Source organism: Erinaceus europaeus, chromosome 3 (genome assembly GCF_950295315.1).
Source record: "Erinaceus europaeus chromosome 3, mEriEur2.1, whole genome shotgun sequence".
Taxonomy (NCBI): Eukaryota; Metazoa; Chordata; class Mammalia; order Eulipotyphla; family Erinaceidae; genus Erinaceus; species Erinaceus europaeus.
In genome coordinates, this window is record NC_080164.1 from 179,406,767 (window position 1) to 179,421,181 (window position 14,415).

Consider the following 14,415-nt stretch of genomic DNA (forward strand, 5'->3'; position numbering starts at 1 on the left):
ACTGTAGTACACTTGAAAAACCCCTAGTCCTTTTCCAAGAACCATCTCCAGGTCACCTCCTCTGGGAAGCCTTCATTCACTCAGGATACTTATATTTGGGTTGTTTCTACTTGATCTTAAAGACACAATAGCAGGGGCTAGGCAGTTGTGCACCTGGATAAGCTGACTTAGTGAGTCCTAAACACAAGGACTCACTGAAGAATCCGAGTTTGAGCCCCAGCTCCCCATCTTCATGGGGGGACATTTCACAAGCAGAGAAGCAGTCTCTCTGTCTTCCCCTCCCCTCTCAAATTCTTATTTTAATTTTATTAGTTATTTAATATTTATCATAAAAATTACAAGATAACAGGGGTACAACTCCACACCATTCCCACTATGAGAGTTCTGTGTCCCATTCCCTCCATTGGAAGCTACATCACTTCTCTTAAGGTTATAGATATGGGTTAACTGTTATTTCTATATATTCTGTATTATTTCTACATGTTTCTATATATTTATATATAGTTGTCAATTTTTTTCCTCTGGCCCCATTTTCTCTTCCTTTCCAAGTCACACCTACACCTGTTACTACATCCTAATTTCCCTCCTTTTCCTCTTCTCTCCTGAAGGAAATGGGGTTCGGAACCCTCTAGTCTGGGAGTCAGGCAGAAGCACAGTGGGTTAAGTGCACGTGGTACCAAGTGCAAGGACTGGCGTAGGGATCCAGTTTGAGCCCCCAGATCCCCACCTGCAGGGGAGTCAATTCACAAGTGGTGAAGCAGGTTTGCAGGTGTCTGTCTTTCTCTCCCCCTCTCTGTCTTCCCCTCCTCATTCCATTTCTCTCTGTCCTATCCAACAACAATGACATGAAAAACAACAATAATAACTACAACAATAAAACAAGGGCAACAAAAGGGAAAATAAATAAATATGTTTTAAAAAGAACCCTCTAGTCATCTTCCTTCTATCATTTCACCCCTACAGGGAGTATGGACCAAAATTATTTTTGAGGAGTTGTACCCCTCCTACCTTATGCTTTTGTTCACTAATCCTTTCTTAAATAAAAATTTTAAAAAAAAATTATTTTTGAAATGCAAAATGTGTGGCTTTTGTAATTGCTTCTCCACTAGACATGGGAGCTGTCAGCTTGTTTCTATCTTTCCCTAATGAGGAAGAGCTCTGGAGAGATGAGACTTAGGGACACATTGGTAAGGTCATCTACCCAGGAAATTCTGAATGGAATCATGATAGCATCTGCACACACACACACACACACACACACACACACACACACACGGCCACCAGGAGCAGTGAGTTCATAGTGCCGGCACTGAGCCCCAGAGATAACCCTGAAAGCAAAAAGCAAAAAAAAGAAAAAAAAAAAGACAATAACAGAATTCAAATGGCATTTATTCTATGCTGGGCATTTTGCTTAGTATTTTACATTAAGTCCTTGAAACACCTGATAGGGCACCAGAATAGCCCCATTTGGCATTTGAGGAAGTGAGGCACAGAAATGTATCCCCTGTGTGAAGGCTCGATTTGTCACAATGTATTCGAAAGGCCTTGCTGATAGGAGCTAGATGACAGGTTCATGACTACAATGATGGGGAAGTAAATCATCAGCATCCCTAAAAAGTTCAATCTTTTCCAGCATCAAGAAAGTTGACTGAGAATTCCCACAGTCGGTAGAGCCTCAGACTTACACACCTGAAGTCCTTGTAATCACATATGTGAAAGAAATACTCTCTCTCTCTCTCATCTATCTATCTCTTTCTTTCTTCCTCCTTCATTAAACATTAAGAGATGAGCTTTTTTATTATAGAAAACCCAAGCCTTAGGAAACAAGATTATAGACTAGATGTGCATGAGTAAGAAGTATTCGTTGTCTGAGTACTCTTCAGCTAAGTCTCGGGTATATCTAAGCAGATTGGAAAGCAGGGAAAGAAATCTGGCCCTTGGCTCCAGAAGTATGTGAAAGGGCAGAGGAATATCTGTGAGAAGCCTGAGTTTTATTGTTAGCAAGTCATTTTTATTCCCAGATAAAGATAGAGAGTGAAGGAAACCACAGGACTGGTTTCCTCTTGTGCTGTGGGTGGGAGCAGGGACTGGACCTGAGTTGGGCACAGGGAAAAGCAGACTATTATATAAGTGTTCTTCTGTTTTGTTTTGTTTTGTTTTGCCTGACCAGTTAAGAAATATCTTATACAGCAAATGATTGAGCAGTAGTCTGCTCCAGTATCATCCATGAGAGGTGCTAGCCAGCCTTGCCTGTCTCTATTGCACAAGGAAGAAAGAATGTGTGGATGGAGATCCACTCTGGGCATGAGCAAGAGTGGGATTCTAACCTCTTATAGAATTTTGTGAATATCAACAATAATGAGAGATCAAAAGGGTGGGGATGTCTCAGAAACCCACAGCTACATTTGGGATGGTCCTCAGCCATTGCTATCCAAAGTGGAAGAGTTTTCATAAAAGGGGTTAGATTTTTTTTTCTTTATTGGGGAACTAATAGTTCATAGTCAACAGTAAAATACTGCAGCCTGTACATGCGTAACATTTCCTAGTTTTCCATGTAACAATTCAACCCCCTCCTTGGCCATCCTGGTCCGAGACCCAAACACAACCACCCTCACCCCAGAGTTTTACTTTGGTGCAACACAACAACTCTAATCCAAGTTCTGCTTTGGGACGATTGTATTTCTTACAGGACCTGTCACCTTAATCTTCCCACCCAAAGGAGCGTCAGAGCCCCTTTATGTCAGACCTCAAGGCTGCACTTGTCAGCCTGTTGGAGTACCAGGGGAAAAAGGAAAAATGAATTAAATTCCTTCATCTGGAAAATAAATACCAAACAGTAAGTGACTATGTGCACTGCATGAGCAGGTAAGGGAGGTTTAATTCTCTAATTACTGCCTCTAGTTCCCCCATGGAGATAAATAGCAAGTTGGTGGAGAGGGATAATTAGGCCAGAAACTCTGGGTCTCCTTGACTTTTCTTACTTGATGCAATAATAAAATATTTCCACTTAAGTATCCAGCTCTGTTGTTTAAAAAAGAAAGGATTAAGATAATGTTTAGTCACACATTTGATTGAAAATAAGTTCACAAAGACTTACTGAGCAACTACTATCATACTGTGTGCTCTGTGTTAGGTTTCAGGGACACATGTGAAGAATTCTGTTCAGAAAACACCAAATCCAAACTTCCCCAATTCCCCACAACATACATTCCCTCCTCCTGCTTCTCTCTCTCTTTCTCTTCTCCTTTCCCTCTTCTCCCCCCTCCCTCTCCTTCTCCCTTTCCCTTCCTTCTCTCTCTCTCTCTATCTGACTTAATTGTACTTTAAATTTTGTTATTTTAACATATTTAATGAAAGGGAAGGAGAGAAACGAGAGATTTTTTGTCGTATGCAGTACAGAGGATCGAACCCCGGTCTTCACATATGGGAGGAGTGTGACCTACCCAATGAACAGCCTCCTTAGTCACTCAGTAGTTTCTGGAGAAGACTTTGTTTATAATATTTGCAAACAAGAGTCTGTGATTTTGGATGAGGAGACAGCATAGTGGTTCTGCAAAAGGATTTTCACGCCTGAGGTTCTGAAGTCCCAGGGTCAATCCACAACACCACCATAAACCATATATATATTTGCAATTTCACTAACACTCATCTATGTTCTATTTGACAGATCTTGTCTATTCAGCATTTATTAGGTAATAATTAGTCAGTTTTTTCTAGTTTTGTGTTTTGAATTTCCAATATGACAGCAGAACTGGTAGCTCATCAGTAGAGAACAGGATTTGCAATTAAAAAATCCCTAAGTTCAATACCTGGCATTGCATATGCCAAAACTTCTCTCTCAACTCTCAGAAGGTTAGAAGTGGACCTACCGTATGACCTGCAATTCCTCTCCTGGGGATATATCCTAAGGAACAAAGCGCATCTATGCAAACATATTTGTGTATACCTATGTTCATAATAATACAATTTATAATATCCAAAACCTGGATGCAACTCAGATATCCAACAACAGAGGAGTGGCTGAGAAAGTTGTGGTGTATATACAAAACAGAACACCACTCCGCTATTAAAAATGGTGAATTCAACTTCTTCGCCTCATCTTGGCTGGAGCTTGAAGGGATCATGTTTAAGTGTGATAAACCAGAAACGGAAAGATAAGCCAGAAACTGAAGTTGGTGTACTGCACCGAAGTAAAGGACTCTTTGCAGGGAATGTTCACATCCTGAAACATAATGTCGGAGGAGGACCCAGGTGTTGTGTAGAAAAGTGAGAAATGTTACACATGTACAAACTACTATAAACCATTAACCTCCCAATAAAGGGAAAAAAAATCTCTCTCAACCCCCTCAAGAAATATGTACATTTTAGATCCCAAAATAAATTTCTTTCCAGAGATAGAGTGCATTTAAAAACTAAAGTTTCTGGGGAGTCGGGTGGTAGCGCAGCAGGTTAAGCGTGTGTGGTGCAAAGCACAAGGACTGGTGTAAGGATCCTGGTTCAAACCCCCGGCTCCCCACCTGCATGGAAGTCCCTTAAAAGGTGGTGAAGCAGGTCTGCAGGTGTCTATCTTTCTCTCCCCCCCCTCTGTCTTCCCCTCCTCTCTCCATTTCTCTCTGTCTTATCCAACAACAATGACTTCAATAACAATAACTACAACAATAAAACAACAAGGGCAACAAAAGGGAATAAATAAATAAATATTTTTTAAAAAACTAAAGTTTCTGTCAGAATGTACTATTCACTCAGTCATACTGTGTATAGTAATTGACTGATGAGTAGGGATTGTTTAAGTCATTTAAGATAATATGGTAAACAATATATATATATATATATATATATATATATATATATATTAATTCCAGACCATTAAGGAGTATAAGTTATTTTTACTATTATTATTTTTTAATTTATTATTGGATAGATAGAGAGAGAAATTGAGAGTGGAGGGGAAGATAGAGAGGCCGGGGTTCTAATCCAGGCCTTAGTGCATAATGACGCATACACTCAACCTGGTACATCACTGTAAAATGTCGCTCAACCAGGTGCTCCACCAACCGGCCCCCGGTTCTGTATGTTAACTCTCTTTTCAGCCACCATTCCAGATGTTAGCATGATGCTGACCAGACTTCCCTGGCCAGAAACCCTACCAATGTGTACTAGAGCTCTGCTTCCCCAAAACCCTTCCCCACTAGGGAAAGAGAGAGGGGCTGGGAGTATGCTTTGACCTGTCAACACCCATGTTCAGTGGGGAAGCAATTACAGAAGCCAGACCTTCAACCTTCAGCATCCCACAATGACCTTGAGTCCATACTCCCAGAGGGTTAAAGAATAGGAAAGCTATCAGGGGAGGGGATGGGATACAGAGTTCTGGTGGTGGGAACTGTGTGGAGTTGTACCCCTCTTAACCTATGGTTTTGTCAATGTTTCCTTTTTAAAAAGAAAAAGAGAGAGAGAAGAAACTGAATCATAAGAAAGGTAACTGCCAAATTAGCAGCTCCCTAAGATGGGACCAGACTCCAGAGAATTCTTTCTTCACCTCATTGTAGGGATAAAGATCATTAACAAGAAAGTAAGTTAAGTACCTGAGAGGTTAATATCTGCTAAGCTTACCCCCCCTCCACAGCGCACCACCCACAACGTTCTCTCTACTCCCAAAGAACCATGTGAACGTCAATGACAAATTCTGGGTCATTTTTAATCATCTTTAATGCATCTTCCTATGGTCATATAGTGCATCCTTTATAATAAAATCTGAAAATACAGTAAAATTGTAAATGATCTCCTGGCCAAGCTGCTCACCGCCTAAACACAGGTGCACCATGAACTCTGAGTACCGCCTTGGACAGGAGCAAGGATCCCAAGCACAACACTGCCCAAGGGAATAGTTAAACTCACATTAAAAGGGGAAAAGAGCTGTGCTTCAAGTCTGCCCAAGTATGAGGCAAATGAATTAGAAGCTTAGCAAAAAGTTTTCCTTATGGTTGTGTTTCTGAGCCCATGTTGCTACCAAAAAAAAAAAAAAAAGTATCAAAAAGGCTCAGTGTCATCTTGAATACTGCCAAGATAGCATTCTGGTGAATATCATCCTGCAGTTTATCTGGTCATCTGTTGCTGAACATATATAGAGATTGATTTTATAATTTGGCAGTTTGTTATTAAGTGCAGCTATGAGAGTAGGTTTTTTTAGATTCTTTCAAATTAATATTTTTGTGTCATTCAGACAAATGCCTAGGAATGACATTGCAGTGTCTTAAATCATTTCTATTCTTATTTCACAGGCTGGGGTTAGGGTGATGGCTCACATAGTACAAAGAACAAGGACCCCACGCAAGGATGGGGTCTATTCACAAGTGGTGAAGCACGGGGGGGGGGGGGAGGCAGTGGCACAACTGTTTAAACATACACATTACATGCAGTGAAGCAGGTCTGCAGGTGTCTGTCCCTCTCCCTCTAGCACCCCCTCCTCTCTCAATTTATCTCTCTCCTATCAAAAAGAAGAAGAAAAAGTGGCAGCAGGAGCAGTGGATTCATAGTATAGGCACTGAGCCCCAGAAATAACCCTGGAAGCAAAACAAAATAATAAGTAAATAAATAAATGTGACTACATTAAGTAAAATAAGTTAAGAAGTAAAAGACAGTTACCAGATAGTTTGAGTCTTTGAGGACTATATGAACCTACAAGGAAGAATAGAAAAGCTCTTAGACTCGGATTAGCTCATGAAGATGCTCCCATCAAGAATGAGATTAGTGTCCTTAATAACAGAAACCCAAGGGCTCCCTTAACACTTCCACACTTCCACCATACAAATTGCTATTAAAAGACTATTGTGATCTGACCATACACTGTCTTACATATAACACTTTGAACTTGGAATTCCCATATTCCAAAACTGAGAAGTAAGAGAAAGAAGAAAGAAAGAAAGAAAGAAAGAAAGAAAGAAAGAAAGAAAGAAAGAAAGAAAGAAAGAAAGAGAAAAAATGGGTGGAGGGTAGATAGCTTAATGGTTATGCAAAGAGACTCTCATGTCCTGAGGCTCCAAAGTCCCAGGTTCAATCCCCTGCAGCACCATAAGCCAGAGCTGAGCTATGCTCTGTTTAAAAAAAGAGAGAAAGAAAGAAAGAAAGAAAGAGAAAAAATAAAAAAGATAGAGAAAGAAAAAAATGCTGCTCATAAGCCAGCCTCTGATATTCTTCTTCTTCTAGTGTTTGCCCTTCTTCTGTAGCCAGTCAACAGCGTCAGGTTGAGCCTGATGTAAAGTTTCGCGACCTCCTTTGAGTCTGGAGAGGTGGCAGTCATTGACTATGTGGGTCATGGTCTGTCTGGAGCTGCAGGGGCAGTTCGGGTCGTCTCTGGCTCCCCAGAGATGGAACATAGCGGCGTACCGGCCATGGCCTGTTCGATAGCGATTGAGGAGGGCCCAATCATAACGTGCTAGGTCAAAGCCAAGTTGACGCTTGCAGGGGTCTGTGATGAGGTGTTTGTTCTTTACCTCAGCTGACTGCCAACTCTGTTTCCAAGAGTCTGGAACAGAGAAGTTCAGGCTAATATCAGCCTCTGAAATTAGTAATAGTAATTAAATGGGCTAAAAAAAATGCATGAATTTACATACCAACATATTATGTATATGTGATTATCTATACTTGCCCATTTAATTCAGATCCCTTGCTAATAGTACAAATAAATTCAGCTATAGAATTTGATCAAGAAAATGAAATGTGCAAAAAATGCAAGGAGCTTGATGCTATCAGTTGGTTTTTGTTTTTTTTGGGGGGGGGTTACTGGGGAGACAGCATAATGGTTATAAAAAAGACTTTCCTGCCTTAAAAGTCACAGGTTCAGTCCCCAGCACTATCATAAACCAGAGCTGTGCAGTGCCCCTGGGGAGGGAAAACGTGCTTTTTTTTTAAATTTTCATCACAATGTTGGTAGCACAAGAAAATCTATAAGATAAGCATTGCTTCTGTCTTACATATAGAGGAGCTCCAATTTAGAGAAAAGCAACGTTCGTTGTTTGCATTCACAACCAACTTAAAGCTTGGGTTTTCTTTGTGGGACTGAAATTCAAAGAGCTGAAGGCTTCTGATGAGTGACTTGAAAAATCTCTGCTTCCACCAGTCTGACATTTTTCAAAGGAAAGCACTTCTGATAGTCTCACTAAAGAATGAGAGTTAAATTGTAAGGGGCACTGTGTCCTTTAATCTTACTCTATGAACACACAGATAGTTGGTAGGGTCTTAGCTGTAAAAGCAGTGAAGCATTTGAAGACCAGAAGATAACTTTAGCATCAGAAACAGTGAATTTGGGGGACCAGGCAGAGGTACACATGGTTAAACTCACACACTACAGTGCACCAAGCCCCTGCTACCCATCTGCAGGGGGAAAGCTTTACAAGTGATGAACCAGTGCTACAGGTGTCTCCCTCTGTCTCTCTCTCTCAATCTCCCTCCCTCTTGATGGCTCTCTGTCTCTATCCAATAATAAATAAATACATGTTTTTTGAGTGAATTTGGTCCATTCAGTTATCCTTAAAACAAAAGCTACTTACTTACTTATATAAAAATTGGTAAGTTCTGTGATATCAAGATGTTATTTAGTTTCTCTGACCTGTGTATCTGCTGGGAGAGCCTGAGGGTGCTTCTTCCCGAGCAAGTGCTCTCTGAGTTGGAGAGAACTCAACTGGAGCCAACCTAGGCTGGTGCGTGGGAGAGGGATCAGGAACTCATGCTGAGCTAGCATCTCAGGAGATAGACTCTGGAACTCTCGGAGCTGGAAAGCAATCCCCTGTGTGTTAAAACAGAAGAGCAGCTGTATATATACTCACCAAGTAGGGTGGAAACAGGATATGATATAGAGAGGGTGGAGCGAAAAGAGACTGGTGGAAATCAGGGTGACTACAAGAGGGGGCGGAGCAAAAAGTCATCATGAACCAATGGGGATTAAACCAATGCCCTGCAGGCAGGGTGGTTCCTAGGTAACTGGTTATGTAAATAGACTTCAGGGATAAGCAGGGGGAAGCAACAATTAAGCTCTACATTACCTTACCAACAATGATTGACAGGATATAAGAGAGTCAGTGATCAGTGAGATGAGATTGGAGAGAGAGAAGCAAAGGTCAGATCATGTAGGGCATTGTCCATTGCAATAATAAAACCACCAGAATTGTATTGTAGTGAGAACCACCAGAAGCTCAACTAAAGAATCTTAATTATTCTGGACAGTAGGACGAATTTGAAGGTTTTTTGTTTGTTCGTTTTTTGTTTGTTTTTAGGAATGTCATGTATTGCTGTGTAGAGATCAGAATCAAGAATAAGAGAAGGAGAAATGGAAAAACAACTTAAAATGAATGTAGTCCAGGTGTGACGCTGAGGAATTATTCTGATGCAGTCTCCGCCCCCAGGTTTTACCACACCCCACGAAATCCTAGCAGTGCCCCCTTCAACCAATCCTGGCCCCACACGTCACCCCTGGTTGTCACCCAATAAAAGCCCCCTCACCCCCCCTCACCCTCTCTGGGCCCTCGGCTCCCCCCCCCCTGTTCCTTCGGCTCTCTCTCAGATCTCTCTCCCTTCTCTCACCCCATGGTCAGGTAGTAGGGACGGCCATTGTTGGCTGACTCCACGTGACCTGAGCCACCCCCCCATCCTATAATAAAGATTTGTGTACTCCATTTGTTCTGGACTTCCTCTCTCTTCTCTGCAGTGCAGCCCAACACTGGACCACAACAACAACATCTGGCGCCCATCGTGTTCCGCACCCACGCCCCGCTGGGTAGCCTGGCCTGAGGTCCCTGAAAGCTGCCCAGACACAGGTTAAGTGGCATCCGCCCACCTCTGTGGCCCCATGTTTCCCTCCACCATGGGAAATTTTTTGTTTTATGAGGAGGTGTCCCAGTCATTATCTCCTTCTCTCCTGGAACAGATTCGCACTCTCAGAGATGGTTTAATTTTTGCTACACCGTGGGTTCTCATAGCTATAATCGTGATTTACAAGATATGTACAAAGTGGTCTGCCTTGAGGATACGCGACCTTGAGGCGGAGATACGTGAGTTAAAGCACATGTGCTTAAGACTTAGACGCCCTAAGCGATCAGCTGCTAGACCCAAAAATTCTGTTCCCACAGACAAGTACACATGTTCGGAAGCTCCTCCTTTGACCCCGCCCCTGCCGCCCCAGGTTCAGCTTCTCCTGAGGCTTCTGGCTCTCTGACCCTGCCCCCTGCTGATACGTCATCATTCAGTAAGAAACCTAGTGGCTGAGATATGAGAGTTAAAGGATATTTTTCAGCACTTAAGGACCTTAAACTATGTGCAGTCTGCCCTGAGAGCTCTGTCCCTGTAGACACGTGTTCAGTTTCCCCTGAGGCCACTACAGCAGTTTCCATGGCACCTTCCACTTCTGTAGCTCCCTCTCCTACGCCATCAAACCAAATCCATACCTGGCCAGTAAACATGGCCCCCTCTAAACAAAACCCTCAGCCGTGGCAGCCATACACCTCTAAAGAGCTCGGACAACTCAGACAAGCGGTCAGAGAGGACGTGATTCACACTCCATGGACCAAGTCCATTTTAAGGAGTTTTTACCAGCACTTTAACACCCCCCAGGACTGGAAAGACCTGGCTTGTGCTGCACTCCCAGACGCCCTCTACCTACAGTGGACATCATGCTTCCATGATGAATGCTCTAGACAATCGCAGGAAAATAGTAACAAACAGGTAGAATGGAATTTTGATGCTTTGTTTGGAGCAGAAGCTTATGAATCTGGAGCTCAGCAGGCAGAAGCCAGGTTTCCAACTGGTTATTTTGAACAGGTACGCATCTGCGCAACACAAGCATGGGAAAGGGTGACCCCACTCAATGTAGATTCGTCAGTTCCCATTAACTCTCTTCGCCAAGGCACTGATGAATCATTGGTGAGCTTCATCTCAAGGGCGAAGACAAGTGTAGAGAGAAAGGTTTATAATCCTGACGTCCGCTCACTACTCCTGCACTCTATTGTCTGGGAAGGCATGATACCACAATTCCGTCAGGCATGCCTTAATCTTAAACACCTACACCCAGATAATTGGATTTTAGCGACACAGGAACTTACATCAGGCAATTATGGGGCATCCGCTACGACACAGGTTTATGCAGTTACCCCACGTAATCAAAACGGGGCCTGCTTTCAGTGCGGTCACCAAGGACATTGGCCTAACCAATGTCCTGATAAGTGCGACCATGCCTCCAGTCAGGGAAGCCCCGCCTCCAGTTAGAGCGACCACGCCTCCAGTCAGAGCAACCCCGCTTTTAGTTAGGGAGCCAGAAGCCACACATGGTGTGTCCTAGATGCCATAAGGGGTTTCACTGGAAGAGAGATTGTTGGTCAAATTTTCACAAAGACGGCACACCCCTGAATGGTGCAAATTCAGGGCCTGATATTTTTGTGGACCACTCCTGTTTTAGAATGCGGTCACCCTTCTATGACAGTAAAGATTGGCAATATTCCTTTTAAATTTTTGATTGACACGGGGGCAGCAAAGATGATTTTAAGGCAAGAAGAGGTTCCCCAAGATTGGTAACTTATCCCTGGACCAAGTATACATGGAGTAGGAGGGGTGACCCAATCATTTCGCACACAAGACTTGCTCATGTGGGAATACCCAGAAGGTTCTACTGGACACTTCTGCCCTTTGGTAGCTGATATTACCACCAACCTATTGGGCAGGGATATTCTGGAATTTCTTGATGTTAGGATATCCACAGATGCCTCTGCAGAGCGTAACCTCGCTCCCGTGAGACCAGATCTAATCAGCAGCCCCAATACTAAACGACACTGTTCGTAGCAAAACACCCCGCTTAAGCTGGCTTTCTAATGAGCCTGTCTGGGTGGAACAGTGGCCTTTACCTAGGGATAAACTAGAAATTTTAAAAGAGCTCGTCTGAGAGCAGTTGTCCTTGGGACACATTCATCATTCTCGAAGTCAATGGAATACTCCTGTCTTTGTGATTAAAAATCGCTTGGGAAAATGGCGCCCCCTTCAAGATCTCCGTGTGGTAAATAAAACGATGCAGGTCTGGGGCTCCCCCCAAAGGGGTTTGCCTCTTGCTTCTGCAATTCCCACGGGAATTCCAATTACAGCTATTGATAATGCATCCGCAAGATTGTAAATGTTTTGCCTTCTCTGTTCCTTCTATTAATAACGCCAGCCCTGCTGATAGATTTGAATGGTTGGTGCTACCCCAGGGTATGGCCAATTGTCCTACAATTTGTCAGGAGGTTGTTAAATCTGCCCTTTTCCCATATATTCATAAGGGCCTTAATGTTTTTCATTATACAGATGATATTTTAATATGGGGAAAATCAGATACAGATCTCTATGCCTTACGTGATTTTCTCATTCCTGCATTAAAGAAAATCGGCCTTAATGTAGCTCCTGAGAAGATACAGCTAATTCCTCCAATTTCTTTCTTAGGTTCAGAGATTTCTTTAACTCAAATTCATCCCTTAAAACCTAATGTTACCTTTCCTTCTAACCTTACTCTTGCTTCTTTACAAAGTTTTCCAGGAAATTTAAATTGGCTTAGGCAGTATCTCTATCTGCCTACAAGCTGCCTCCAACCACTGTTTGACCTGTTGAAAGGAAACAAACAGCCTTCTTCAAAACGTAACTTAACTCCCAAGGCCTCCTCAGCACTGGAAAGGGTTAACCAGGCCCTCCAGGACATGCACCTTGTTCGATTCCCCCCTCCTCTCCAGTAAACCTTCTAATCTTCAACTCCACCCCCACAGTAGTAGGAGCATTGTGGCAAGACCATGGGGTTCTCAAGTGGCTTCACATGCCAGTAGGAGAAGCTCCAAGACTCCTCACTGAGATAGATGCGTTAGCATTCATGGTTCGCCAAGGGAGAAATAGATCTGTGTAGGTCTTAGGGAAAAAACCGGATTTAATTATTCTGACCTTTTCTCTCACAGATACAGAGTGGCTTATACGCCAGCATTCCCGCTTTGCCATAAGCTTCGTGGGGTTTCCAGGACAAATAGATAACCATTTTCCTTCTAATAAATTGATAGCTTCTTTACCTCTTCTGCCTCTACTAGCACCTAAACTTTTCTCTCGGGATCCCATTCCCTCTGCTCCTACAATCTTTACTGATGGTGGAAAAAAGGGAGCTGTTGCCCTTATATATTACCCAGACAAACAAGCTCCTAAACCTCTCTTTACTGAGCTTCCTGAGAATTCCCCTCAGTACAAAGAACTTTATGCTGTTTTCCTTGCATTAAAAAGCTGTACCAGAATCCTTCAACCTTTTTTCTGACAGTGTGTACACTGTTAACTTACTCCCATGGCTTGCTCGTTCTTATGTGAAAATTGATGACAACCCACTTTCCCCTCTCTTGATTCAAATCGCCTCTATGCTCTGTTCTCGAACCCAACCACTGTATATTCAACACCTTCGTTCCCACAACCCTCTTCCTGGTTCCCTGTCCAAAGGGAATGCTACAATTGACCACCTTGCCTCCACAGGAACTTTCCCAGTCTCTGTCTCTGATCCTGCTAATTTTCATTCTCTAACTCATGTTAATCTTAAAGGCCTTCGAGCTCGATTTCCTGATGTTCCTGTACCACAGTTAAAACATATCGCTACATGCTCTTCTTGTGCAAGTCTCATAAAGACACTTGCTATCCAGACCCTTGGGGTTAACCCCCAAGTTTTAAAAGCTAATGCTATTTGGAAAATTGATGTCACCCACATACCAAACTTTGGCAAACAAAAATATGTGTTTGTCTCAATTGATACCTTTTCTAAATGTATGTGGGCTACAGCTCAGACAGGAGAAAGCTATAAAAAGCTTCAAAGCCATATGCTCTCATGTTTTTTTTGTGATGGGCTTACCTCTTCAACTAAAAACTGACCGTGGACCGGCGTTTACCAGCAAACAATTTAAAGATTTTTGTTCCCTCTGGAACATCACTCATACCACAGGCATTCCCTATAATCCACAGGGACAAAGCATTGTCGAGAGGGCCCATCAAACCCTTAAGTCTCAGTTAAATAAAATTAAGGGAGGAATGTACCCCCCAAATATCCAGCTAGCAAAAGCCTTAACTACGTTAAATCTCCTTAATGTTTACAATAACTCGGACCTACCTCCTATCATTCTTCACTGGCAAACACCATCTACCCTCCCATCTATTAAGGTCAAATGGAGAGACCCACTCAATAAAATTTGGAAAGGGCCTGACCCACTATTGACCATGGCAAGGGGTTTCTCATGCATTTTCCCTCAAAATTTCTCTAAACCTGTCTGGGTTCCTGCCCGCCGTGTCCGAGAATATCTGCAGTATGGCGCTGTTATCCCTGAAGAACAAGAAATACTACAAGAGGACCAGATGCAGGATACATCCCAGAACCCGTAATACGACATGGCAGTA